Here is a 27,790-nt window from a genome sequence, read left to right as displayed (position 1 = left end):
GTACTCACGGGACACCACAGAGCTCTGTGGGCGCACATCTAAAGAACTGTCATGGGCAAATGCAAGGGAGGGTGGGCTCTCTGTCCCCATGGCACACTGCAGAGCAAATATCACCCTGTCGAAAAGGGAGCTACAGACAGGAACTGAAAGGCCTCTTTCCATGGGGAACTGGGTGAGACATGCAGCTCATATTTGGGGACCTAAATAGCAAAGAACACTACAGAGTCCTAGACCAATCTCTCATTGGATGAGTAGGAACAGTATATTAGGAAGGAAAGCTGAATTCTGAGGAAGGCATCTGTGGCTGTGGGCAGGGTAGGTGTCAAGTTCAAGCCATCTGATGGTTGTAGACACTAGCAAAAGGCCCTGGGTAAGGACAAGCAGGGACCCTCCATAGCAGCGGTTCTCAACCTGTGGGTCACGACCCCTTTGGGGGTCAAACGACCCTTTCACAGGGGTCGCCTAAGACCATCGGAAAACACATATATCATTACATATTGTTTTTGTGATTAATCACTATGCTTTAATTATGTTCAATTTGTAACAATGAAATTGGGGGTCACCACAACATGAGGAACTGTATTAAAGGGTCGTGGCATTAGGAAGGTTGAGAACCACTGCTCCATAGGGATCCAAACCAATTAATGGGGTGATGTGGCCAGGGAGAAAGTCCCAGCAGACTTTATCTATTAAATATAAGGTGCCTCGTGGGTACTCACATGCTGATGAGCCCTGGGGAAAGATGACTAGACATAAAATAGGTGAACGCATGTTTAATTTATCTCAGAGTTTGCAGAATCTTGCGTAAAGAGGCGTGAATGTGGCCGAAACCGGTTTGGCTCAGTGGATAGAGGGTCGGCCTGTGGACTGAAGGGTCGCAGGTTCGATTCCGGTCAAGGGCATGTACCTGGGTCGTGGGCACATCCCCAGTAGGAGATGTGTAGGAGGCAGCTGATCGATGTTTCTCTCTCATCGATGTTTCTAGCTCTCTATCTCTCTCCCTTCCTCTCTGTAAAAAATCAATAAAATATATATAAAAAATTTTTAAAAAAAAGAGGCGTGAATGTGGAGACTCAGATCTCCAAGGCGTGTCCAGCTGTCACCCACTGCATTGCCCAGGGACAGCCTTTCATTTGTATGCCTCACAGAGCCTTGTCTTCAAAAAGCATTTTAGAAAGAATGAACAAATAATTTATGTCCTGCTTGAAAAATTAATTCATTTATATTAATATTTTGTTTATTATCTCTAAATTGAGCCGATTATTAAATTAACCATTATTTGGTAGCCAAATTTTTGCTGCACAAACAGAATACGAATTGATTGTAGCTGTTCTGCCACATCACCGTTAAGAAAGCCCTGAAGATGAAAGGGGGAAAAATCAGGGCATAAAACAGCTTCAGTTTTGCCTCTGGGCCCCTATTGTCCTTTTTATCCAACAGCAGACAGGAGGGAAATATAGGGAGGGTTCTGACTGCCTCCCCACCCCCACCCCTGCAACATGTCCATACCCCAGTAACTCACCAGTGATCATCTGTCTTGGGCTCTTTAGTTACTAAGAGAAGAAATCAAATTGGCTCTGCAGGACTGTCAATGAGTCGGTATTCATCTATTACAATCTTGTTTTTGTGTTTGTCAATCGGACATCGGTTCCCTTCCATGCAGGTGGTCTTATTGGTATATTGGCCTTCAAACTGGAGTTCTCCAGTGCTGGGTAGTATTCCAGTGGGTGAATAAACAACCATTATGGGAATTAATATATCAAAGATCCATACAAAAGGAAACGTTTGAATACATGTAGAGCACATGCTTGTTAAGCAGTAGTGAGAAAGAGATCTAATTGGATGAAGGCATTTATGCTTCTTCAAATAGTTCTTTGTAGCAATTGGTAATTATTGCTTACTTATAATTAGTAATACTAAAAAAATGGACATTCATTATTAATCATTATAAATGATAATGTTTCACTGTTTTAATAAGAATTCCAATTTGTCACAAAACTGAGGGGGGCGGGGGAGGGGGGAGTGCATGAAAAACATACCAGTCATTGAATTGCTTAGCTGTTCATTCCAGCGGTGGCTGCTAACCTCAGCTGCAGGCAAAGTATTCCTCAAGAACAAATGGCCGGTCTCACCCTTGCCCCTGTGGCTCAGTTGGTTAGGCCTTACCCCATGCACTGAAAGGTCACCGGCATGATTCCTAGTCAGGGCACATGCCAGGTTGCACATTCGACCCCTGGTCTGGTGGATGAGGGAGGCAACCAATCTATGTTTCTCTCTCGCATCAATGTTTCTCTCTCTCTCTCCCTTTCCCTTTCTCTCTCTCTCTAAAAGCAATTAAAACATATTTTTATAAAATGAAGAGCCTTTAAAATACTGGTTTTGCAATTTCCTATATGTTGAGTGACAGCAAACATTGCAAGTCATAAGGTGGCAGGCAGTGGGACAAGGCAGGGAGAATTGGGAGATGCCTTTTACTCACTTAAATGAGTCCACAAGTCAGAAAAGAAGGGAGGGCCCAGACATTCTGCACTCCCTCTCCCCCTGAGACCTATGAATAGCCTTCTTACAGGGTCAACTTCTTGTTGGAAGCAATTTCTATCTTCTTAGCGTGCTGAGAAATCATAAACAAACAAAGAAACACATCAGAAAAGGAGCCCAGCTCTCCTTCCTAGGTGCTCCCTCTACCTGCTCCAGGGAGACCCCTGATGAATTACAGTTCCTGGGGCAAGAGCTCTGAGGACTTGTGCTTATCTCCCTCCCCTGCCCCCAGTGTAGGATGCAAGGCTTGGCCTGGTTGACAAGCGCTCTCTCCAGCAGGAGGGTTGAGAGGCTCAGGGGCTGGGGTTGGAGATTAATTAATGCTAAAAGACACAGTTTGATGTGGCAATGAAATTTCGATTATAATAATCTCTAATTATCTTGTACCAGGGGCGCCCGGCCTCTCCCAGGTGTTTCTTCATGGTTGGGAGTTGCTTTTTGTGCATGAAATGAAGCAGACTGCACTTTTGGAGGGGGTGAGGGTGCGAGTGGGAGTGGGAAGGGACCCGGCACTGTCCTGCCTCTGGGCAAGGGCGTGTCTGCAGGACCCCTCTGAGGAAATGTAACCTTTGAGGAAAGTGATCTTGGCATTATTTTATAACAAAGCATAACTGAGGAAGGTAAGGGAGAAGGTGGTGAAGGAGGGAACTGAGCCAGCATCCTTATCCCTTTGCTGGATCATGCCACATCGTGTAACCTTTCCAGGCACCATCAAGGTTTCTTCTCCTGATAGGGATTTCCCGCTGGGAAAGAAGTGTGAGTCCTAATGAGTGAGTGCTGGGGCAAAGGAAATATAGCCTTCCTAGGGGAGAACAGGAGCCCTTATTCCCCCCATAGACAGCTGATGCCCTAAATAGCCTGAAGCCCAAATACCTATGGTAATCACCTTGTCTGCAAAGGAAATGTGGGCCATTCCAGGCTGTGAAAGGTCAAGTTTACTTGGGAATTTTGGAGAACTTTCCCAGCCAGGTGAGGAAATTGACAAAGTTTACCTTCTGGAAAAACACTTGAGGAGGAGGAGGAGGAAAAGGAGGAGGAGGAGGAGGAGGAGGAAGAAGAAGAAAAATGTCTCACACTCTACACACTCTGAGATCATCAAGACATTAGAAGAAAACCAAAAAAAACTTATTCACGGACTCTCCTCAGGGGACCCTTGCACTCCGCTCCCTAAGCCACAGTTCAGGGAACCATGCCACCCCAGGCCATAGAGATGGAAGGACTGTTTAGAGTTCGGCCACACATCTGCTCTGAGGATGTGGGTGAGCCGCTTAGCACCTCAAAATCTGGTTTTTAATTTGTAAAATGTGGGAGAAAATAGTTATTAATAGTTTACAAAGACTAGTTTCTTGTGATAATGTATTTCCCACAGTGCTCCGCATGCAATAAACAATAAACACAGTTGTTACCAAGAATATTTTAAATATTCCCAGATTTTTGTACCCAAGCACGTAGGCTACCTGAGTTGAAGACAGGGGAAGAGCCTTTCTCACTGGAGACATGACATTGAAAGTAGGCTGATGTGGCATCGAAGGTTTACAAAAGACCAGAAAGGGGCCCTGATAATTGCTAAACCCTTGGGATAGAGGCCGGTGTCCATCCGGGGTGATGAGCAGTGTACCCCAGAGCCAGGGCCGAGGGACAAAAGCAGCAGGAGTTACAGGAGATGGGCACAGGTCAGGCACTGCAGTTGGTTGCCTCTTTGGGGGGACATCTGGAACATGGTGGGGGGACAGGGGGCAGGTTGACTGGAGAAGGAATAGGAAGAGCACCTCAGCCTGTTGCTTAGCTCTCTGCTAGGCTCATGGATCCACATAGAGAGACCTTGGACAGCGCCCTTGTGACGCTTGTAACTGGGAGCTTGGGGAATTTTGTAAAAAATTATCCCTTTAAATGAAGCTGGCAGAGGTCTTTCCATGGACTTAATAACAGATTCAATGAAGAGTAAAGCTGTGTGGCTGCAAATACATTAAAGATTTGTTTTAAATCTCTAGAACCAGTGCAGAATGCCTCAGTCATTTAATACAAGGCTCCCTTAGTCTGATCGTTTCTAGTCATGCCAGAATGGAGCCCCGTTTCAGCCTAAACCCAAGGAAGCTCTATTACTCCTCACCCTCCACCGTCCCAGATGCACAGCTGCCCAGCCTCTGAAATAGTCTCACATTTGGAAAAGTTTTACATCCTCACCTGAGGGACAGAGTTCTGGGCACAGGCAGCTCTGTGGTGAGGACATGTGCCAACATGGGTTTCCTTACACTGAACAGTGGACTGGCTGGGGACAATGGGACACTACCGTCCTGCTCACTCTGATCTGCGTCAACTTGCTTCTACTGATGGAAACCCCAGGAAGAAAGCAGCCCGCTTGCAAAAACACCTTGGAGAAGGAAGGGGATACAAGCACGCAGTTTCACAATGGGTGTATCTACAGTTGGTTGATTTGGCTGAACAGAAGACAGACTCTCATCTGTTTTCTATTAGATCCACGATCTGTGTGCAAGGATATAGAATCCAAAGTTGCATTTGTGATAGGAGATGTGTCAGTTAGCACTAGGTGTAGTTGTAGTAAGTAATGGAGGCATGAAAAATAATGGCTTAAATAATATAGAAATCTGTTTTCTAATATAAAATTCCAAAGATAGGCAGTGCAGGGCTGGCTGGGTGATGTCAGCCACCCAGACCGGCATCCTTAGGGTGAGGCTTGGCCTCACGGTCTGGACGGGAGCTCCAGCCATCCCACAATTCACCTTCTGAGCAGCACAAAGGGAAGAGGAAAGTCAAAGGGCATGGACCAATCAGGTCCTAGGACCATTCACGGGAGCTTCCACACAGCCCTGCTGCTGGCAAGGACTTCATCACGTGGCTACATCGAATGGCAAAGGCGATTGGGCCACACGTTCCACTAAAACTTGATAATTCTATGAAGGTGAGGGTGGCTACTGAGATAGAAAGTTAGCAATATCCACCTTAGATCAGGAGAAACCGATGACATTTAATAGCATAAAGCCTGCTGTTCCCAGGAGGAGATGCTTCTCAAATATTTTTTTTTAAATATATTTTATTGATTTTTTACAGAGAGGAAGGGAGAGAGATAGAGAGTTAGAAACATCGATGAGAGAGAAACATTGATCAGCTGCCTCCTGCACACTCCCTACTGGGGATGTGCCCGCAACCCAGGTACATGCCCTTGACCGGAATCGAACCTGGGACCTTTCAGTCCGCAAGCTGACACTCTATCCACTGAGCCAAACCGGTTTCGGCTCAAATATTTTTTTTATCTCTTCCAAGTCCCAACTCAGCGCCTTATGATTAATCTGAGCTTCAAAGATTCAGGTAAGCCCTTTCAAATTGAACCTAGGGACCATTATGGAAATGTTCAGCTTTGCTAGACTCTTCCAAGCTCTCAGTGCTACCCCTGTCCATACTCTGCTTGAGTTGAACAAAAATCTGTGTGTGGCAAGAGTTGACCAGTACTGATGGTCAGCTCCTCACCTTGCTCTCTCATTCCTTGGCATCCATCCTCCGTGCATGGACCACACAGCCCAGGAACGGGAATGAGATCCACTGTCCCAGAGCAAGTCAAGGACTTTGCATATCTGATCCGATCACGATCCAACGGGTTCTTTGGAAACTCCGGTTTCTCTTGTTATATCTCTCCCGGGTGGGATCCTGATCATCGCCTTCTGCACTGGGATCTCTTAGAGGTTAATTAGTTAGCTGTACTGCGGGCTGCGCCTCTTAGTGAATATCATTCTCTCTTTATATCTCGTATATTACGTGAAATTTTATCTAGAGTTTGTTAGGGATTTATAATCCTTTTTCCTCTGAAAACTTAATATTTAATGATATCTTTGAGATTTTTATTCTTCAGAGCAAGGGAACAAGTTTGGATAAAACTATGCTTTCAGAAACCAAAAGCTACTCTGATTTTTATTGTCTTATATGTTCCACAATGGCCAGCTTGCTTTTCAGTATCCTCTAGTAGACTCGATTCTATTGGCCAAAGTGAAATCAAATAACTGAAGAAGTACTGCACAGTAGTTAGGAAATCGGGGATGCATTTGGAAATATGTGAATTTCAGTAGGGATCCAGTCCCTACTAACAATTTGATGCCCTGTTTTTTAGCTTTGACACCTATTAAATGACAATAATGAAACCTAGTGTGGGGTATTGGGGAAAGTTTATGAGACAGTACATAGAAAACACTTAGCTTACTGAATATTCAAGTGTGTGTGTGTGTGTGTGTGTGTAGGTGTCTGTGTAGGTAATAAATGAATTTACTGCTTAAAGTACCCAGACAGAGGAAAACCATCCAAATAAAATAAAGTGCCCAAAGTGTGATAAAATTTTCAGTCAACCTAACTTCTCCGTTGCAACCTTACCATTCCCTGACCATGGTATTGTGACATATTTTCAAGGCCAAGATGAATTTTTAAGTCACTATATTTATTATTTTCTAAAAGTCCCTTATGAAGTTAATAAAAGATATTAATACCATTAAGAGACTGGAGTACATTTTTAAACTATGTATTTTCACTCTAGACAGTAACAATTGATTCACAACTAAAACAACTTGGAAATAAGCATTCTAACACTTCCGCCCACGTCCACATTCATTACGACATTATTTTTCATTGTCATTCACTTTTATTACTACAGTTTTCATTACTGCTTGGTCCTATTTATAAAGTTAAATGCATTAAAGTTCCACAACCAAAGCATCTTTTACTTCCCCTTCCTTCACTGGATTAGCTCATGCATTCTTACATGTCTGGGGGTGTTTGCCAATTGCCTCTAAGGCAGTGGTTCGCAACCTTCTGGACCTTTAAATACAGTTCCTCATGTTGTGACACACAACCATAAAATTATTTTCGTTGCTACTTCATGGCTGTAATGTTGCTACTGTTATGAATCATCATGTAAATATCTGATATGCAGGATGGTCTTAGGCGACCCCTGGGAAAGGGTCGTTCAACCGCCAAAGGGGTCTCGACCCACAGGTTGAGAACCGCTGCTAAGGCAACCCAACTGCCAGAATATTTTGGGGTCGCATTTTATTTTCCTTAGATGTTGGTAAGCACTGCTCTCATATCACCTAGCATTGGTTGTTACCTTGGAGGAAATGGAAATTAGCTGGTATTTATTTATTTCATATTTTCCTGGTGACTTTGCCCCCAACGCATCCTTCCTTTATCCCCAATGTTCAATATGTGACGAGGATGTGTTCCAGTGCTCATCATTCTGAACCATTTGTAAGGAACGTGGTGTGCTCTCTGACCCGTGGATTCAGTTATTCTTTCATGGCTCTCCTCCTGGATTAAATGCTTGCACACTTCTTTGGTGTAGTTTTAGGCTTTTTGGTCCAAGAATAACACCTTTTCTTATGTTGGATTCCCTCAATGGTTATTATAAAGGGTGTCCCAAAATTCACACAAGAAGTAATTTTGATAGAAAACACAGATTTATAATTAAAAATTATAAATTTTTTATTGATTCATAAAGTGTACAGTATAGGGTTATGTATGGAATAGCACATCGGGTAAATGGCCTCCACGGCTTTGCTGGCAAATACACAAAGCTGTGGTCTTCATTGGTCTTCCTTGTCCCTGCTCCTGGCCATAATTGGTACTTGGTAATGCTTATCAAATTAAAGGGATAGAAATCAAAGGGCAACAGATATTAGAATCTGATTCAATAAACCAAGTAAAATTAGGCTTTTATTTGTTGTTGTTGTTGTTAATGCTCACACAAAATTCAAATCTTGCGTGAATTTTGGGACACCCTTTATTTCTTTAATTGCTTTGTCTTTTTCCCTCGGCATTGACAAGAATATCTTGGGTCTTTCCTTTATGCGAGTAACTGAATTCCCATGTCTCCTTTTTTTATTACTGATTTTCAATTTACTAGTTATGAAATAATCCTCAGTTTAGGCCTTAGGTCCATAAGTCTCACTTTTTTCATTCTATGCTGTAGTTTTTCAATCTTTTCTCTAAGTCTTAATTTATTGTACATTTGTTGTAAGGACAAAACACTCACATGGAATATTACTGTGCATTTTTTATTGGATTTTTTTCTGGAGAGGGTTCTTCACTTGCAGCTTGCAAGCCAACTTCCTTTCCCTATTTCTAACCTGGTCTTTTGCTTCTTGTTGTAATGTATTTACAGAGCTGCCATTGCACTTCCTTTCATCTTGATCATTCCTGGGCATCTCTGTTTACACCATCTACTTGTTCTGATTTTCTCTTCTCATGAATCCAGAACCTGCTCTGAGAGCCAGAGGCCTGGCATTCTGCTTCCTGACCCATGTCCTGAGGGCCCAGCAAGGGGGAGAGGTCAACAGAATGTTTGAAGTATTTCTTAATAATTGGGCTCATATTTATCCTCTCACATTTTCTTAGACGTACATTCCCAAGGGGGCATCCTACACTTCAGAGTACAATGGACCCTTGAGCAACACAGGTTTGAACTGCGCAGGTCTGCTTATACCCAGATTTGTTTCCAACAAATACACACAGTGCGGTAAAAGTATTTTCTTAATGACAGTTTCTTTTATCTAGCTTACCTTATTATAAGAAGACAGTATGGAATGCATATAACATACAAAAGATGTGTTCATCGACTGTTTATGTCATTGGTAGGCTTCCGGTCAATAGTAGGTTATTATTAATTAACGTTTGGGGGAGTCAAAAGCTATATGTGCATTTTTGACCACCTGGGGTCGGTGCCCTAAACCTGCATTGGTCAGCGTCACCTGGACTTCATGTGGAAACACTGAAGGCTTCACCTGAGTCGGCAAAACCAATCCTCTTTGAGAGGGTTTTGTGATTCCTCTTCACCTGTTTTATCAATCTCTCCTGGTCCATGGGCTTCTAATGGCACTTGATGTCTGATGCATTGAATTGAAATTGAGACCCAACAAAAGTGGTTATTATGGCTTGATTCATTTTTGAAACTCGGTTTTCCATAAAATAATAAATTTATGGGACTTGTGAAATGGAGTTCTGTCTTCTCAACTTTTAAAGAAAAAGTTTAAGTTGGCTGCATATCCTTCTGTTTTACCTAAGATGCATGGACTCTCTCTCTCTCTCTCTCTCTCTCTCTCTCTCTCTCTCTCTCTCTCTTTCTCTCTCACACACACACACACACACACACACACACACACACACACACACACTGAAAGCCATGTGATTTAGAAGAGCAATCAGCTGGACAGAAAACCTGTCTGGTCTTCTTAATGAATCAGAACTCCTACTATGGAGAGCAATTTCAGAATCGTGTAGGGAGGAGCTCCGTTCCTCATGGTACGTGATGCTCAGCCATTGCACATTAGGGGAGAAGGAGAACATGAAACAATCCAAAGCCCTGAATATCCAGAGCAGCTCAACTCTATCTCTTCAAAGCCGTGCTGAACCAGAACCCCCATGTGAGCCGTTTCGAGTTGCGGATCTGTTTGCAAATGAGCTTGGAGTACATTGGGTGAACCCCATGGTTGGTAAATTCTATTTCACTTCACCAGTGAGCTGAGAAAGCATTGGATAATGTGTTCTGAGTTGTGGATCTGTTTGATTGCATTGTTGCAAAGTGGGAATTGTTTTTGCAACATAGATTCTTAATCACTGAGGCATCTATGATTCAATGCCTCCAAAATTGGCTGAAATTGAAAGTTAACTATACTGCAGACGGCTTATTCTGGTGTATAATTGAAAATAAATTCTAATAACTCTTCTCAAAAGAGCTGTTCAGAGGAAATTTCAAGCACACACGTGCCCCGCCTCCCCCCAAAAGAAGCTTGATCAAACAGACTCTTCCTCTGCATATGCACTAATGAAAACATGCTAAGCTCGTCTTCCTGTGATTTGAACACTTGTAAATGTGTTCCGCAAAGTACTCCTCAAGCCTTCACGTTGGGGAGGTCTCATCCTTTCTCTTTGAAGCCACTTGAGGATCATTTTACACAAGAACAACCCAGCAGGAAAAGCAAACAAACCAGATAAAAATCATGAGTTTTTAAAATCTGTCCCAAGACAGAATTCTGGCTCCAACTCTGTGACATGGACAATTATCCGCCCCCGCCCCACACCAGCTTTAGTTGCTACCTCTGCAAAATGAATTTAATAATATCATTTATGTTTTTCCTGCTTTGCATAGTTATTATAATAATATGTGAGAAATAATGCATGTATGTAAACAGTATTTTGTACATATTTGTTACTCAACTCATTGTAGAAATTATATGTGGATATGTGCACACATACATAAAGTCTATATATTCCACAAATTGATGGTTCTCTCTCTCTCTCTCTCTCTCTCTCTCTCTCTCTCTCTCTCTCTCTCTTTCTCTCTCTCTCTCTCCTCTCTTCCTCTCTCTCTAAAACCAATACAATAAAACTTACAAAACCTTTGTTCAAAAATGGGCTTTAAAAGGTGGCTAATAAGTAAGACAGATAAAGAAGGCATTATTCTGAAATTTCTCTGGCTAAAATGGGGTGAGGCTGGCCTCAAGTCCTACCTTTTTTGACACCCATCTATACCCACTTTTGAATGGCTCGAAGGCCATAACATATGTCTGGTTTGCATTCTAGGAAGCTAGATTCTAGGTCCAAGGTTTGCCTCTAAATAGCTGAGGGATACTGAATAATCCCTTCAGTCATAGTTTTAATATCTCCTTGCATGCCATTTGAAAATATCTTTACAAGTTACAATTTAGAAACTATAGGGTGTCCCAAAAATTCACGCAAGATTTGCAATTCAATTCAATTGTATAGTAACCCTAGTCATAAAGGTGATAGCTTACACCCGTGGTTCTCAACCTTGGCTGCACATTAGAATCACCTGGGAATCTTTTTAAAATCCTGATTTCTGGGCCTCATTCTCCGGAAATTCTGTTTCTTTGTTATGGGGTGGGGCCACAACATTAGTAACCAAGAAACAGAATTTCCGGAGGATGAGGCCCAGAAATCAGGATTTTAAAAAGATTCCCAGGTGATTCTAATGTGCAGCCAAGGTTGAGAACTACTGGCTTAGACTCATGGAGGGCATACAGGCACCCTTTTAAGAACGTTGGCATGAATTGACTTCAATCTTCGCAGCCACCTTAAAAGGCTGGTGACTATCATGCTCATTTGATAAAAGAGATACTGAGGCCCAGAGAGGTCGAGTCACCTGCCAGAGGTCACACTACTGATTCTGGCAAAGCTGGGATCTAAAGCCAGGCCATCTAAGCCCACACAGGCACTCCTATTTCTTGCTGCCTCTCTAACAGATAGGAGAAGATGATAGTCACAGCAGTATAGGCCGAAGTATTCTAGAATGTTAAGGTACTTGTTAGCATCGAGATAATTGCAGTCACAGCATTTGAATTGAAAAGTAATACTAACTTTTTCTTTTCCTTTACTGGTTCGGGGGATTTCCTATGAAGTAACTGACCAGACTTTTCTTCTCTTTGCTCATAGCATTCATTCCCCCCACTCCATGCAAACACCAACATGGCCGTTTATCAAGGGGGCTTTGCTAAAGTGGCAATGCTGCTTTAAATAAAGCCTTAGAAGTCTAAACACACAACCTGTGCTCCCTATCCCCCTCAAGCCCCTGACACCCTGCCAGGTAGATCATGCAGGCAGTCCTGGCAGCATCGGGAATTGCAAGACTCAACTACGTCACTGTTCTACAAAGAGATGGAAGCGGCTCTTTCCAAAGCACAGGTGTTGCCCCTGTCCCACAGGCACAGCCCTCTCTCGTGCTTTCCAGGGAGGTTGGCAGCCTTTCAGGAGGGAGGAGCCATATTCCCCTCCTGGGCCCCTTGAGCCAGGGCAAGACAGGAGTGTCCATCCGTCCACCCTGGGAGAGGACAGAGCAGAGAAACCCCAAGCAACTCCAATTGTGAGCATATCTTTTTGTTTCTGTCTTCTGTGATTTCCTGCTGATCCTCTAACCTCCTTACAGCTGGGGAGAATATAGTCTTAACAGGGCGTTCTTAAGCTGGAAACAGTAGAAAGCCAAAGTGAAAGACAGCATTGCCTCATGCGGGAAAGATAAACATACGTGGCTTCCTGTTGTGATAAAAAGACAGACTAAAAGGAAAAGTGGGTTTCAGAAGGTTTGGAGTCCCAGGGGTGGGGAACCTTTTTTCTGCCAAGGGCCACTTGGATATGTATAGCATCATTCACGGGCCATACAAAATTATCCACTTAAAAATTAGCCTGTTCTATTCGGTCACATGTTTAATTAACTCATCCCTATCTGTTGCCTTGGCTGGGCCAGACCAAATGATTTTGTGGGTCTTATCTGGCCCGCGGGCCGGACATTCCTCATCCCTGGTTTAGACCCATAGATGTCAAAACAGACCATGGACAGAAAGTGGAGATTTGGGGCATTTCATCCTCTGAAGGCACAGATAAGGAAGGCAGTTGCCTTTCCTGGCAAAGGCTCCCCTCAGGCTCTCAGAAGCCATCCTTCGGTGCCTCCTGAACCATAAGATTGACCTAATTTGCTGTTCCCTGTCTTGTTAATGAGGCTAAGTACATCCCACTGCTTTGGAAAGGGCCTTGCAGTGCGAATCCAGAGCCCAGGCTGCAGGGGCTTCCAGCTCCACAGGTGACTTCAATTATATGCTATGCCTTCTCGCCCTGGGCCTGCCTCTAGCTCAGCGGTTCTCAACCTTCTGGCCCTTTAAATACAGTTCCTCATGTTGTGACCCAACCATAAAATTATTTTTGTTGCTACTTCATAGCTGTAATGTTGCTACTGTGATGAATCATAATGTAAATATCTGATGTGCAGGATGGTCTTAGGCGACCCCTGTGAAAGGGTCATTCGACCGCCAGAGGGGTCGTGACCCACAGGTTGAGAACCGCTACACTAGCTCCATAGGGAAACCACCTGTGCAGGCCCCTAAACCAGGGAGCCACGCTTGTCCCACCCCTTCCGACACTATGAAACCAGAACCAACAGGAGGGACCAGACATCAGTGTTTGGTCGAGGTTCAGAATGACCACATGGACACATGGGTCCTCCTCATAGGTGACCAGAGGCTACTAGTGTCTACCTTCTGTTTACCTGCCAGGTTGTGGTGTTAAACTGGTTACATGCATTTTCCAGGCAGTGAAACCAGCTCTGTGTGCTTGCTGTGGGCACAAATACAAAGGGAATTATGGAAATGGCGCTGCTCAGAGACCTGGAATTGGCCTACACAACACACACATTCTTAGGCGCTGTCCCCCTGTGCTCATTGCCACGTAAGGAAAATGAATGGATCGATGTTCACAAGGTCACTGCTTGTTAACTTCCCTGGTCAGAATTGTATGCAGTACCGAGGTCAACAGGATGGCGATGGTGGTGAGCATCATGAATGAGGGTGTTTTCCCCAAACACTAGGCTGAGGGGGTCTGTGAAATGAGCATGCCTTTCATTAGAACATCCGGACTTTATCTAGTCCACCACTGTGGCCTTGGATAAGTTCCTAACTTTACTAAGGATTCGGTTTTTATTATTTGTAAAAACAGGGGAGTTGGACTGGATCGGTGGTTTTCAAAATTATTTTACAGTGGAAGCCTTGTAGACTAAACCAGATTAAATAGGGGTTTCTCGGGCTGCAGCCAGGGGTGGTGGGAGCAGGACTGCACCGCTGTGAGGGCTCCCTGAGGCCACCAGGAACCCTCCGGGTCTGGTGAACTCAGAAGAGGTGAGAGAGCTGAATCTCATCAGTTGAGGCTGGCCTGAGTGCCTGGGGCTGTCAGCCTGCCTGCCTTCTCCCCATCCTTTTACAGTTAGAGGAGCAGGGCTGAGAGCCGGTGGTGGTCACGTGCAGTACACCAACGTGGAAATGCAGTAGAAAATCCCCGAGTTTTCTTAAAGCTCTAATATCCTGGATTGTCAGACCTCTTATCCTTAAATGTCTCTTAAATGAAGTGGAGAAGAAAGAGCTACCCACCAACATTTTTACAGTAGAGCCATTTCCTGGCACAAAGGGCAGCCGCTTTAGAACAGGTGATCGTGTGGAATGGGCAGGGATGAGCATGTAGAATGGACCTGGAGACCCGGGAGGACTGGGAAGAGAGCTCAGGCGTCCTCAGCATATTAGAAAGTCGAAGTGCTTTGGAGCTGAGGCAGTATTCCATTCTAGAAACTGGGGAGAGAGACAGATAGTTGCTTGCAAGAAGAAGAACAGTTTGGGGAAGTGGGGAACTCCCTTTGAACCAGATGAAACAATATAAAACTCCAATAAACTCAGGTATCACTTGGAATTAATGGAGGACAAATTGAAGCTGCTGTTAACTTAAACACCCATCTGCTCACATCCCTGGAGCCCATAAATTTGTGGGGCTAATTAGTGGTTGCTATCCTGAGAGCAGCAGGGGGCTAACCACATTCCCTGGGGTTTTGTTACACACACAGCCCGTTCTCCCTGCCTCTTCCCACACCTGAGCTGGGAGGGTGGGGAGGAAAATGGAGATGGCTCAGCCTGAAGTATTCCAAAGGGTTGGCAAGAGACAGTGGTGGTTGGCCATAGTCTCACCTGGACCTTCCAGAAAGTTCCAGCTGAGAAATCTCCAAGTCAATTTACGTTTTCTATGCTATCACAACAAAGATTGCTTTTCCTCCTCTATCCAATTATCGTCCCTCCCCTCCCTCAGCCCCCCTCTGCCGCCTGACTTGACTTCTCTAAAAGCAATCCTGTCTTTACCAGAACGTGAAGGCTTAATCCAGGCTCTCCGGCATAATCACTGCTTAATTAAGTCAGGCCGTGTCTCGCGTTCCAGGATGGTTTCCAGAGGGCTCAATTTTACTTCTGCTCAAAATTAATATTTTACATTTTACCCTTAAAAGAAACAAGAAAAAAGCTTGAAAAAGAATTCCAGAGGAGAGGCATGAGAGAAACGTCCAGGGAAATAGAGAGATCCCGTTTCCACTCCCATTATAGAAACATGCACGCCTCGGTCCTTCCTCTCAGCAAGTGTACTCGATCTGTAACATTTCGCTTTAGCAAAACAAAGCATGGCTCAAGGTGATTCAATGGCGAGGCCGATCCTGGTGAGTGTTTTGACCCTTTTCATGCCCCTGCTCTGTCCTGGCCCCACCTGTCCTGGCCCAGGGCCGGGGACCCCTGCTGACTGTCCCTGACATAGTGTACCTGGTGCACCTGTGAGCAGGTGCATCAGAGCTCTATGCCAGTGGTTCTCAACCTCAGCTGCATATTAGAATCACCTGGGAATCTTTAAAATCCTGATTTCTGGGCCTCGTCCTCTGGAAATTCTGTTTCTTTGTTATGGGGTGAGGCCACAACATTAGTAACAAAGAAACAGAATTTCCAGAGGACGAGGCCCAGAAATCAGGATTTTAAAAAGATTCCCAGGTGATTCTAATGTGCAGCCGAGGTTGAGAACCACTACTCTATGCCCTTATTATGTGGGTGGAAGACCCAAGAGACAAATTGACATTATACCTTTTTCCTCAAGAGCTAGCCAACGACTGCTCTGTGTTTCAGCTCCAGCATTCCCAGGGGCTCTGTGCGCGAAGCTTGTGCAGACATTTACCCTGAGATGGCAGGGAGCCGACTATTGCACAGGCAGGTGCAGGACTGCTGGCCCTACCCAACCATTTTGTCTGTTATCCATTCAGTCATTCAAAGAATATGCGCTGACTTCCTTCCATATACCAGACTAAGTCCAGTTGCTGGAGCAGCAACAATGAAATGCAGACCTGAGTGTGGCCATCCTCCAGTCTGCAGATCTGCGGGTCACCGGACATGGGTCAGACTGAGTTCACTGCACACTTAGGGTATATGAGGGGGAGCTGGAAAAGGGGGATTAGAGAATCCAAAGATGGGAGGTGGATCCTGAAGGAATAGCCTGCCTACAATGGTCCGACTTGGATTTATGCAGGAAGGTCAAAATCACTTTTTCTATCACCATTAATTATAAGATGACCTCTATAGAATCTCCCAGGGGATACAGGTGAGGGGGGATCTATCCAGAAGCTGAGGTGCGGGAGACATAATGCCATGGCTTCTATGTGTAAGAGACCCTCCTGTGAGAGCCCTTCCTTTTACCCCCAGACTTCCCTCCTCCCTGCCTCCTAGCTGAGCTCGGGGCTGTCGTGGTGGGAGAAGAGGGATGGATGGAGGGAGGTGGAAGATGCTCAGAGCCACCAGTTAGACTGAGCATCTAATCATTTGTCTAACCACATGGAACATGTGAATCTATGAGAACATACCTGATAACCTGGATATGAATATGTCACCTGATATTCTATTTCTGGTAGAATGTGGCAGGATGTTGAAGGTCTTTATCCTAGGGCCTCAGGTGACTAAGGCTGCGCCAGGGCTCTTCCTTCTCCCCTCCTCTGCATCACTGATGAGCCAGGTGGCCCCCTCCATCCTGGTCTCATGGCCACCATACAGCACCAGCAGAAGAGGGTGTCTGCTACTTAGCCTGCTGTTGCTGGGGGACTGCCCAATTCTGTTAGTTGCACAGAAGTGGATTATACCAAATCCTATATAAGATGGTTATGCAGTACCAGCAGGGATTGAGATATCCTTTCATAGGTATATATACCTTTTAGGAAAATACTTATTATAAAGGGCTTAGTTTATAGGCTTTCTCAATTTCTTTCCTAAATTTTTTATCAACATGATTTGTCTTCAGAAGACTGAAAGATACATTTCCCTTTAGCCAACTTGAGTAAGAAGGAAAATATATTTTTTTTTCCTGGAAAGGAACTTAGAATGGCAATTAGTCCATGTATGTTCAGGTGCTTTATAATGGTAGCTGGGACTTCATCGTTTATCTCATTTAGGGCATTGCTACCAAATGTTTCTACAGTGGAGAGGCTTGAAACATTGCCAATATTTGCTTTGTCAGCCTTTACTGGGTGCAGATTTGAGGGTAGCTATCCTCCTGGTCCATACAAAAAGGTACCATGGGTTGGGCCCTCCCTATACTCCAGGCCCTGTGTTAAGGGCTTTATTTACAGGGGCTAAACCACATGAATCACATGAGATAGATACTGTCATTAGCCATTTAATAGGTAGGGAAATTGAGGCACTGGGGAATTAAATGACCACCCAAGGTGGTAAGAATATGGTGGAGTCTAGTTCCAATGACGAGGCATGTGCTTGACAACCATATCTGCTGCTTAGTAGCCGTCCCCTCTGGCAAGGCTCCTCCTCCTCCTCTCAAATGTGTTTATTATTCTCAGTCTTTCTACAGAGCAGGGAAGTTCTGCTAGTCAGAGCCCAGTGGCTAGAGAAAGGGCAAAGGCAGCAGGCTTTCGGGGGAAGGAGTGGGAATGCATTCATTACATTTCAATAACACCTTTCACGTTCAGACCTACTTGCGAAGTAGGGATAGGAATTCTGTAAGTTAAACCAGTGTGAAGTCCTCTCTACCCTTCAAGGTGTGTCTTGCTCTTGTTATAGTCATCCAGATTTAAAATCCACCTCTTCCACGAAGCCTTCTTCTGATTATTTACTTTGTCATTCTTCTGGTTCTTATGCATTTAGGTCTACATATCTAGATTTGTATATGTACACACACACACACATGCACACACAATGCAGGATTATACTGTATCTTTTGATATATGTATCCACATTTCTTGCATCATCCATTGGATTGGAAAGCTCCCCTTGAAAAGAGTTAATGTTCTCTCTTCCATACGATTCTTCCTATAGGACCTTATGTAGGCCTGTTAGCAGTGGGTTATGTGGAGCACAGCATGAATGAACAGCTCATGTTGGGAATTGGATCATGATCTCAAAGCCATTCTACATCAAAGATGTCCATGATGCTTGGTCTTTGCAAAGAGAAATACAAAGTCTTCTAACCATTAAGAGTATGAAAGCCCAAGACCAATCTTAGCTATAACATGTTCGAACAGAAGGACATGTGGAATAGGCTGCTAGCGTGCACTTGCGCAGTCAGCACAGAGGAATAGACAAGAGGGCAAGTCTACTTCATGGATTGGCTTCAAGGGAAAATACCCAACCAATCACCTAGGACAGGGGTCAGCAAACTGTGGCCTGTGGGTCAAATCTGACCTGTGACCTGTTCTTAAAGTTTCATGGAAACACAGCCACCCTTGTTCCTGTAGACAGTCAATGGCTGTGTCAGAGGCAACAGCAGGGCTGAATAGTGGGGCAGAGACTGGAGACCCGAAGGGCTATGTTTACCGCATAACCCTTTTCTCTGCTTCTACTTCTGACGCATACAGCTTTCTTTAAACTCCACATGGAAAAATATCTGAAATCCAATTCTCTCCCCATGCCTTAGCCCACTTCCTCCCCTTTCTACAAATAGCAATTTTAAAAGATCTCCAGAACTTTCATTTAGGCAAGTCAATTATTCTTCAGAATATTCAGTGCTATGATCTATTTAGATACAGATTTGAGATGCGGTTCCAGATTTTTTTAAATTGTACGTTACCTCTTTCCAGTGCATTTTAGCAAAAATGGTACTAAAATCCTTTGTGCTTTGTCTCACACTTGGACTCTCTTTGCCAAATCCTGCAATTCAGCCAGGAATTTCTGGGGGTAGGTGTGAAAAACAACAGACAGCTCTTGACACCTCCAACCAGAATGCTTAGAGGGAAATTGAGAAGAAATGAACTTTAAAGGGGGTTTCGATCTCAGGCAGATCCAATACGATGCATTTCCCGCTTTTCAGTATTTACTTTTCTATTATAGAAGAAGACAAAGATGTGCTCACGGTGTAGGGCCATGTTCACATCATTACGTGTCCACTAAGGAGTATGCAATGCCCTCAGTCGAGAACTGTATGGACCCAGGAAACATGAGAGGAGGATGGGACCCCATATGCTCCCTCGCAGGGCCCCCTGGCCTTCAGCTAAACATAAGAAGTTAGCCTCCCGACCCAGGCAGTTCCACCTGATAACTCTGGGCTAAGTCATCTTAAACCTCACGCATTTATCTGTAGAATTATGTCCCCCACCAACCTTTCTTAACTAAAGGTCAAGCAGATCTTGGGAATGGCTCTAGAAATAGCAAGGCAAGTCCTTGAGATGCCGAAGCATTTGGTCCAGGGAAAATATGAGCCCTGAGCAAAGAAAGAAATGCATAGCTTACTTCAAACGTGAGCGCCTCACCATGCAGGATTTCCTTAAGTGCATGGATGGACCTCAGTAGGTTGTTGGCATGAGCTAGGATGGCACAGAACATCGCTGACCTGTGAGAATGGCACCATAGGGACAACACCCACATTGTCTGTTGTGCTGCACTGTAGGATGTTATAGGAAAGAGACCATTTTAAAATATATATATATTTGTTCATCGACTCCAGAGAGGAAGGAAGAGGGAGAGAGAGATAGAAACATCAATGATGAGAGAGAATCATTCATTGGCTGCCTCCTGCATGCCCACCCACTGGGGATCGAGCCCACAACCCAGGCATGTGCCCTTGGCCGGAATCGAACCTGGGACCCTTCAGTCCGCAGGCTGACACTCCATCCACTGAGCCAAACCAGCTAGGGCAGGAAAGAGACCTTAGCTCTCCATACAAGGAAGGACAAGACATGGAAAACAGCTTCGGGGTGTGGACTATCCAACAATGAGCCTCCCAGTGGGCTATATATTTTTTATACATGAGCTCATCAGATTCTTGCCAAATTTCTTTTTCTTTTTTTTTTTTTTTTAGAAATTTCCCATGTTTTAATGTTGATGATGAATTACATTTCTATTTATACAACAAGCACATGTATTGTGCTTACTAAATTAAGGCGCTACTCTGAACACTTTGCTGCTGGGGTCCAACCCCAGCAGGTCCAGGGGCCCCCAAAGGTGTGGACGGAGTTGGCGAAGAAGGAATGACATGGAGTCAGCATTCAGATGATCATCATAGCGAGGTTCTCTAGCCAGGTTCTGTGTCTAGGTTCTTCAGTCAGGTTCGGTCGCCAGTTTCTGTAGCCAGATTCTTAGCCAGGTTCTGTCTAGGTTCTCCAGCCAAGTTCTGTAGCCAGGTTCTGTCCAGGATCTTTTGCCAGGTTCTCTCGCTAGGTTCTGTCTCTAGGTTCTGTGTGTCGCCAAATTTCTGATACTGTCAATCATGCTCATTTGGTAAATGAGAAAATTTAGTCTTAACGGAGTTAAACAATTTGTCCAAAGTTATATAGTTTGTAAATGATAGACTTGGATACAAATGCATACCTGGTTTTTGGCTGCACACTCCTGGGTCAAAATGTTATTATCCCAAGCTCTTGGGGACCAAAGCTGGGAGAAAAAGTTGACTTTTGTGTAGCTTATAGGTAAGTTTTTTTGTGTGTGTGTGTTTTTAAACCCACTATAAATGGTGAGTTTAACACTTACTTTGGGTGACCTCCATCAGGCACACGCTGTGTCTGTCCTAAGCTAAGCACAGCTTAGAAATTCACTTCTTTTGGTAATATATACTCTTAACAATCCCATCTCTTAGTAATACTGAAATATCTTAATGTAAATACCAGAAAAAGAAAGGAGGTGAAAGTGCATGTAAACCATCACCCTCCTGTCCTCTCATTATTCTTTATCCTGCGGCACAGGAATATGGAACCTGAGATATGTTGAACATTTCCCATGGAGGCCTTCGTAAGGAACATTCATGAACTACATCCAGGAAGAGAAAATGGGCAGATAGAAGTCCTGGGTCATGTAAATACAAATGCAAAGCAAAGGGACCTGGCCAGTATTGAAGCATGAGCCAGAGACAAAAGTGGCCTTATGTTGTCCCCTGAGGTGTGCACAGGGCTGGTCACCTCATGGTGTCACGTGCCAGGTACATGGAGACAGGTGTGTTGCTGACAACCAGGTGTATTCAGATAGGCACTGCCACTCTCCCTAGAACACACAGTGGGAGATGGAAACATTTCTTTCCCTGAATCCTAGGTAAGAGTGATAGTAATTAAAGCACTGCGCATGTCACCATGGATCTTCCTTAGGGAATTTACGTAAATCCATTAAAGGTAAATATCATCGCTTTGATAGCTCTATCTGGGTCTATGGTCGTAGGGGCTAGGAAACTTCCAGAAAGAGAATGCAGTGTCTGTTTGTGTATGTGGGGGAGGGAGAGTGGGAATGAGCATTGATTGTGATAGTAAGTGGTCGGAGCATTCCCAAGCTCCTTTTAATACCTGGAGTGAGCACCATAATTCATAATCCTGAAATGCATAGGCCGATAACTGCCTTAATCACTAGAGAAACATGGCTGAACTGTACTGAAATACGCCATAAAACTTATTACAAGATAACAAGATTCTATCTAGTCTCCAAGGTCACGTTAGAGCTTCATGAGGTCAAGGAGTTAATCACCTGCTCAGTAGAAGCACCATAGATAAGAAACTGTGTGTGTGTGTGTGTGTGTGTGTGTGTGTGTGTGTGTGTGTGTTAGAACTCCCTGGATTCTAGTACAATAGACATAGCCAGGTAGCTGAAAGGAAAGTGGATGACACCCTATGAATAACCAACTATTCTGTGCTTTTTTATAAAACTTCGGAGTGAAAACTTCTGGGGTTTCAGTCATTGCTAAATGGAATTGCTTTGCAAAGTTAGCATTTTCCAGACTGATCCCGCTCCCATGCGGTTCAGGTGAGCTGTCAGCGGGTGAGCGGTGTGGCAGGGCATGGCTGTAGACTGAACAAGACTCTTCCCCACCGGCCTGGTGAAGTGAGCCATGGATAGCAACACAGGGATGGGTTTTATGTATCACCTACTCTCACCTCCTGCGTCCATCATCTGAGGGATGAAGGCCCAGGGGTCAGGGCTGTCCAAAGTCCCCCAGGCCCTTCATGGTGGAGCAGGATGAAGAGGTCATCCAGGGAGCTATTTCACCAAGAGATCAGGTTCTCAGAGAGGGAAAGGCAGAGGCTGTGGGCAACCAATGTCCTTCCCTGGCGATGAAACCCCTAACAGTGCTAAGGACACGCCCTCTTAATGTGTGGGGTTACACCCTCACATCTTCACGCATGCGAGGAGGAGCCTCAGAGTCATGTTGGTGAAGTCTGTCCTGGGCCAGGACTTAACCAACATGTTAGTTGCTCCTGTGTTTTGTTCTCATTTGATGAGGGTGGCCCACACTCACCTTCTTTCCAGGCCCTAAACCAGTGATGGCGAACCTATGACACGCATGTCAGAGGTGACACACGAACTCATTTTTTTGGTTGATTTTTCTTTGTTAAATGGCATTTAAATATATAAAATAAATATCAAAACTATAAGTCTTTGTTTTACTATGGTTGCAAATATGAAAAAATTTCTGTATGTGACATGGCACCAGAGTTAAGTTAGGGTTTTTCAAAATGCTGACACGCCGAGCTCAAAAGGTTCGCCATCACTGCCCTAAACCCTACATTTGCTCTCACGCTTCACCACAGTTTCCAAGAAGCTAGACCTCAATCTGCATCTTAGACTAAATCTCAGTGTCCTGGGTCTCTCAATAAACACTGAAGAACAGCAAAAATAACAAACTGCCAAGAGGATGTTTATAAAGAAAAAGTGAAGTTATGTCCTGGTGCATAGAAAGTTCTCAATAAACATCATCATCATCATCATCATCATCATCATCATCATCATCAATTTAAGAAAAGTTGTGTTGAGGGATATAAGGAAAGGAGTGATTGACTAGTTTTTAATCATCACTATGGCTTTATTAAAGGAGATGGGCTTAAATCACAGCCAAAAAATCTAATTTTGAAAAAATAAAATTACTGGGAGATTCTTTTATTTAATTCCAAGGAAATAGCTAAAAATCCCTCTGCTTTCTTCTTGGGATGATAAATGAGTTCTTATTTAGAGACGGGAGCAACTCCAGTGCTAACTCTAAATGTTTTCAGGCAGTTAGATACCATCAATCATCAATTAATTGCATGTACATTTAAATCTACTGATCAGAAAGTCTCACTTTTTGTTAGTTTTTTTGGTACATGTGGTTTATAAAACTGTAGCTGAAAAAAATAAAGAATTATGTCACTTATTTAGTGAAACAGAACATGATACTCTGGGTCCTGCCTTCTGCAAACGCCAATTCCTCTCCGAAACATCTAACTGGAAGTTTGCTTTGTGAAAAAAATTATTAAACTCCCCAATTATGCACTTATTGAGGATTTACTCTGAGCGATCTGTGTAGGTGGTTATGGCAGAACTAATCCTCAGTAAATACATTTTTTGATAATCAGTTGATTTTCATTTAACACGCACTAATCACCATATACACTCTCATCACGTATATCTAGTAACAAACAAACAAAACAAAACGAATTGAATAAATTCCAACCAGTTTTTTAAAACCATTTATGGAGAATTAACTCCTTGTTGCTATCGGCAGCCAAATCAATTGGACACATTCAGTGGTAAATTTTAAGTGGGATTCCCCGGCAGGTGCCACGGAGTAAATCTTACTCGCTGACCTTGGTAGGATTCTTGGATAGACATTTAGCTTGGGGCTCAGATGCTTCCAATTTGCTTCCTAGGCTGATGCTGGATGACAGAAGCATAAAAACCAAAATGGACCCACGAGGAAGAGGGTGCGTGGGCAGCTCACTGACCATGCAGTCCTGACGGGCTCTGTGAGCGGCTGAGTATAGGCTCCGATAGCCAGAGGTGATGGCCAACAGAGTTGCCCCTGCCCAGGAAGCTGACAGTCTCCCATCAGGGTCCTTAGAACATGGAGGGCACAGGAATCGGGGTCTGCCACTGAATTCTAGACCCAGGGGGTAACAACTTGTGACCTTGGGGAAATGATGACCTCCCTAACATCACTTTCCTCTTCTGTAAAATGGGAACATAAAAGAATATTGACCTCATGGGACTTCGCATCAAATGTGATAGTCAGGAGTGCACAAGAAAGGACATTGTAGGATAATTTACATGGCACAGCACATGCATATTGATGCTATCATTGTGATGTGTTTCCCATGAGAACAGGTATTGAGATAATACACAATGGTTTCTGATGAGGCTTTCTTGGCAACCCAATGCATTGATTGGGAAGGTAGTTATCCAGATACCACTCCGATTTCCAACGGTCATAAACCAAAACGACCAAGGCGGTGCTCCAGTCTCGCTTCCCTTGCAGGGGGTGGGGACCCAAGCCCACATGGTCGATGGCTCTCCTAAGTGCTCAGCCCACTCCTGCTATTGATCTTTTTGGAAGCGTGCTCCTTGGTAGTGCTGTCACATATGTCTTGTCACTTGGAACAAGACAGCAGTTGCCTCGCCATAAGTCTGGAAAGAGCCAGAGCAGTTCCTGGTTTGGGGAGGCTGTTACCCCTCACCTCCTTAGGGACTCTGTGAAGTCAGAATTCTGCAGCTAGGAGCTCCAGGGTATGACCCAGGCCAGCATGCCTGGCCATGGCTGCTCGGGGGCCTGAAGGGAAGAGGAGGAACTAGACCCACTCATTAATGAACAACCAACCACCCGAGGTGCTTATCCCCCCCTGCAGTGGGGCAGGAATCTCAGCAAGTCCAGGGGCTGCTCACCCTGCGAGGCAGGAGTATGTGCTGCGACATGTGGCAGCTGGTGGCCGTGCCTCCTCCTTCAGATCAGAACGCCACTTGAAATGCAACCTGTGCAATTGCCTTCGTCTTTTACTGCTCGGCCAGACTGTGTACTGGAGCAAACTTATTGCCTGTCTCCTAAAACTCCCCATAAAACCCATAGATCATGGCTACAGCTGCCGCCAGCCTGCTCACGCAGTGCCATTGTGCCTGTCTGGGTGACGCGGGCCTCGGTTTCCAGGTCCCCACGGACCTACATTGTATGGACCCCAGAGCTACTCCAGAAAGAGGAGGAAAGGAAGGGACCCCCACAGTCTCTCTTTTTTAAATCCCTCCCTTTTATGGATCTTGTTCTGAAGGTGTTCCTTTTTGTCATCCTTTGTTCTTCCAGTCTCCCTTCACCCTGCCTCTCTCAGCCTCAAGAAACAGATGCGGGACTTTAGAAAGACAACTTCATAGTTCTCCCAGTTCCCCACGGAGGCCTGGCGCAGCCCGCGGGCCCTGGGAGAGGGAGCCGGAGAGGCTCAGGCCTGGCTGGCGGCAGCCGTGGGAGAGTCTCTGGTGAATTTCAAAAGCTGCCTCAGCTTTGGATGTGACCAGCAGTCACAGTGGGGCCTCTGTATTTTGCTTTGTGAACAAGCGCAGAGGGCGGGAGAAAATGCAGCCCTGGGCTCCTTTCCTTCCCTGCTGTCATGTGGCTGAGTGCCGGGCAGAGAGAGACTGTCTAGCTCTGCGCCATGGGCATGTGGCCGCCCAGAACAGCGCAATTCACAACCTGGGAGAAGGTGGAAAGCAGGCACGTCCAACCGGCACCTAGCCCCGCTGCAGCTGCCTCCAACCCTCATCTGTGCAAAATGGGAGATGCTTAGCACAACGTAAAGGTGCATCCTGCCCTCTGCTCCTGCCAGAATGTCCTGGGCACAGAGGATGGGGAACCCGCGTGTGGGGGGTCCTCACACAGCTTCCGGTATGAGAACACAGATGGAGACAACACCCAAGCACCCCCTCTGAGGGTCTTCCCCCTCAGCCTCTTCCAGGCTCTCCTGAGGAATGGATTGTGGGAAGATCAAGATGCCTCGGTGATAAAATGCTGCTGAAAAGGGGGCTGTGAAGGACAAAATCTGTGCAAACAAAAGCCCTGTCTCAGGTTATCACAGCCTCTCCTTATCGAAGAGGTGGAGTGGGTGCCCACAGAAGGTGATAAATAATCATTGATTAAGCACCTGCCTCTCTCTCTGGCAGAAAACAGTGGGCAGTCTCTTGGCTCTGCTGCCTGTGGAATGGGTGTGCCACTCCTTGATTGACCCAACAGACATAGAACACGTGTCTCCTTGTGCTGACAGCCCTACTGGGTGATGGTATTGGTGCTGGTGGACATTGGCTCTTCATGGGATCACGGTGGCCTGGTAGCTCAGTTGGTTAAAGTGCTGTCCCAACACCCTAATGTTTCCGGGCACATACAAGGAATATATACATAAGTGGAGCAACAAATCTCTCTCTCTCCTCTCTCTCTCTCTCCAACCCTCTCTCTCTCCCTCTTCCCTCTCTATCTAAAAATCAATAAACATTTTTTAAAAAAGAAAGAATAGTTTCTAGAGCCTTCAATGAAAGCTTGGGGAACTGGCCTGCCTGGGAGTAGGCATCTGCCAGCATGGACCCCATCCTGAGGCCCCGCCCGTGAGGACAGAGGCCGCAGGCACCTCACAGCTTCAGAGCCCACGTCTGAGGTCCCCCTGGTCTCCAGGGTCTCTGCCCTTCCCTCGTTCCTCCCTGACTTTTACTGAATGAAGTCAGGGAGCCGGTGGTGAGGGGCAAGGGCTTGGGAAGAAGGATAGTGCCTGGAGACAAAATGAAAAAAAAAATGATGACATGATGATGGGAGGCTGGGCCCTGGGGATGGGCATCTTGCAAAGTTTCGAGTTTCCTTAACTACGGGAAGGTGGGAAGAAAAAACAGTATTCACTCATTGTTGCCATTTCAGAGTCAAAGGCCGGCCTTGATTTCAATGTATTTGTATGGAATGTAACGCATGGCTCTCTCTTCTGTCTCTCTTTTTATAGGTAAGTGACATTTCATTCTGCTCATCCCCAAGGCAAAGTTGGATGTTTTTAAACTGGAAAAAGGAACGGGGAAGGTGGGAACAGGTGGCGGTCGAGGGGCAGCACAGGTAGGTGCCCACTGACCTCACTGTCCTTTGCCCAGAGTCCGCGGTGGACGCCTTTTCCCTTGCCTGGAGGTCCGGTTGGGTCTTGGTTTTGGCTTTGGGATGCAGATGTTTTGCTTGTGAAAAGAGGCTGGTTCTGCAGAATGGATGGCTAGCGCTGTCGCCGAGGGGTCTGTCTCCGGTGACATTACTGGTCTGGTATGAGTTTTGGTTTTGCCCCCTGATGCGATGTATCAGGTACTTTGCTGTGGCTGGTGGTCGAGAAAGTAGGGACCACATGTTTGCATCTGGGGAGGCAGAATTCAAACATCCTGAGGATGGAAATCAGGAATGTGCAAGATGAGCCTTCTTGTCGTGTCAGGGCTGCAGTGGTATGGAAATTTCTGGACAGAGGGGAGATTTGAGGGGAAACGGATCTCATGGGATATTAAGAATCATTCACTTAATTTTAGCATCTGTCTAATTGCTGTGGTGTGTCTTTCTATTCCTGGCTGGTCACTTTCTCCTGCGCATGAAGGAGCAGGGCTAGAGCTGAGGGCTCGTTTGTCCCTGCCTCTTCACAGTCGTTCAAGAAAGGCATGTTGAAGTTCAAGACCAGCTTGGGCTTTCTACTGCT

At 45.1% G+C, this 27,790-nt stretch overlaps 1 protein-coding gene across 1 annotated transcript in view; it reads left to right on the top strand.

Annotated features, from left to right (window-relative positions):
• Positions 1-27,790, top strand: part of NTM (neurotrimin) — an 858,077-nt gene that overhangs the window by 224,827 nt on the left and 605,460 nt on the right. The gene's annotated exons all lie outside the window — the stretch shown is intronic.

Source organism: Myotis myotis, unplaced genomic scaffold (assembly GCF_014108235.1).
Source record: "Myotis myotis isolate mMyoMyo1 unplaced genomic scaffold, mMyoMyo1.p scaffold_m19_p_20, whole genome shotgun sequence".
Classification (NCBI taxonomy): domain Eukaryota; kingdom Metazoa; phylum Chordata; class Mammalia; order Chiroptera; family Vespertilionidae; genus Myotis; species Myotis myotis.
The sequence above is the reverse complement of the archived record's forward strand: the minus strand, read 5'-3'. Positions and strand labels throughout refer to the sequence as shown.